This window comes from Stegastes partitus, unplaced genomic scaffold (genome assembly GCF_000690725.1).
Source record: "Stegastes partitus isolate 25-593 unplaced genomic scaffold, Stegastes_partitus-1.0.2 Scaffold4386, whole genome shotgun sequence".
NCBI classification, from domain to species: domain Eukaryota; kingdom Metazoa; phylum Chordata; class Actinopteri; family Pomacentridae; genus Stegastes; species Stegastes partitus.
In genome coordinates, this window is record NW_007582117.1 from 1 (window position 1) to 1,461 (window position 1,461).

Sequence of the window (1,461 nt, forward strand, 5' to 3'; positions counted from 1 at the left end):
GTGTCTATCTGCTGTACTGATGAAGTTCTGAGGCTCAGAAATGATGGAAAAAGTCCATTAAAGTGATAAATCTGGACCCTCCTCTGTGGACTTCAGGAACTCCTGAAACAGATTTCCACAGAAAGCCCGGGACTATAAACGAAGGAGGAACCGACCGACCTGCCGCCATGCTGGCTGACAGCGGAGAGCTGATCCCCAGGAACTCCTCGGTGGGAAACGTGGAGCAGAAGTCCTGCAGCATCTGCAGGCCGAAGCCTCTCCTCCGGCAGCTCCTCCGGACCAGCAGCGTGTCCAGAACCGGCAGCAGGTAGCAGCAGCTGCTCCAGGTGTTGCACAGGCTGCCTGGAACAGCAGCAGACACTCGTTTTAACCAACAGGGAGTCACCACCGACTCTGCAGCTTCAGCGTGTTCAGCTGCAGGAGCTCTTACTGAGAACACTTTAATGAACTCCAACTGAGGATTCAGGTCTACATGTGGCCCCAGGAGAGTTTTACCCTCCAAACAGTTCCTGCTCTTATTCTCAGAAGGCTCAGAGACTTGTGGCCTCTTGATTGTTGGAGTAGTTTAAAAAAATCTAGCTGACTTAGTTTTTGTTTGCTTTGCTTCAACACAACCTTCATATTAGGCTGCGGTTGTCATCGTTTTGAAGCTGACTGACGTCTCTAATTGAAATCACTTAAAAGTACGTGTGCATTGGCCGAGAATCGAACCCGGGCCTCCCGCGTGGCAGGCGAGAATTCTACCACTGAACCACCAATGCTGGATGAGCAGCAGGAAATACCATATTTGGAAAAAATGTCAAGTCAAGATATACAATTACCCCAAAGGACACAAAATGTTCACAAATGTTCACAAAAAGGCCATAAAATGAACATAAAGGACACAAAATTACTACTAATGGCAATGAAATCAAGACAATAAGACATAAAAGTGACACCAAAAGGTCACAAGATGTCTATTAGACAAAATAACCACAAAGTGTTACGTACCAAATATAAAATAATGTGACCACAAAATGAAAAAAAAAGGGCCACATGTAGACTAAAAAATACATAATATGACCAAAATTGTCTCAAAAATGGTCCCAAAATCACCACAAAGACCAACAGTGACCACACTTTGTTCAGACTCTAAACTAAAACTAGTCCACTAATGTGAAGGGAATCATAAGCAGCAAACACACAAGTATTTTGGAGGAATTCTTCTAAAACAACTCGACAAACGGATGTTCTCACCTCCTGAGAAGTCTTGATTTCTTCATTCCTTCTCGTCTCAGCTGATGTTTCCTCCTCTTGAGTTCCTATAAAGAAGTCAGATGGTGTCACAGAGCTCCCACACTGACTGTTTCTGATCAGCACCAGGACTAAAACGTGAAACTTTTTAAACTCCGAAACACACAGAAGCCTGTGTACCGATGGCGTAGCGTCCCAGCCGGATGTTGAGCCAGATGTTTCTGCGCT

At 45.0% G+C, this 1,461-nt stretch overlaps 1 non-coding gene across 1 annotated transcript; it reads right to left on the minus strand.

The window, feature by feature from the left end:
• Positions 1-690: 690 nt before the first annotated feature.
• On the minus strand, positions 691-761 carry trnag-gcc (transfer RNA glycine (anticodon GCC)). The gene has a single exon. It is a non-coding gene; the product is annotated as a tRNA-Gly (tRNA).
• Between the last annotated feature and the right edge of the window lie 700 nt (positions 762-1,461).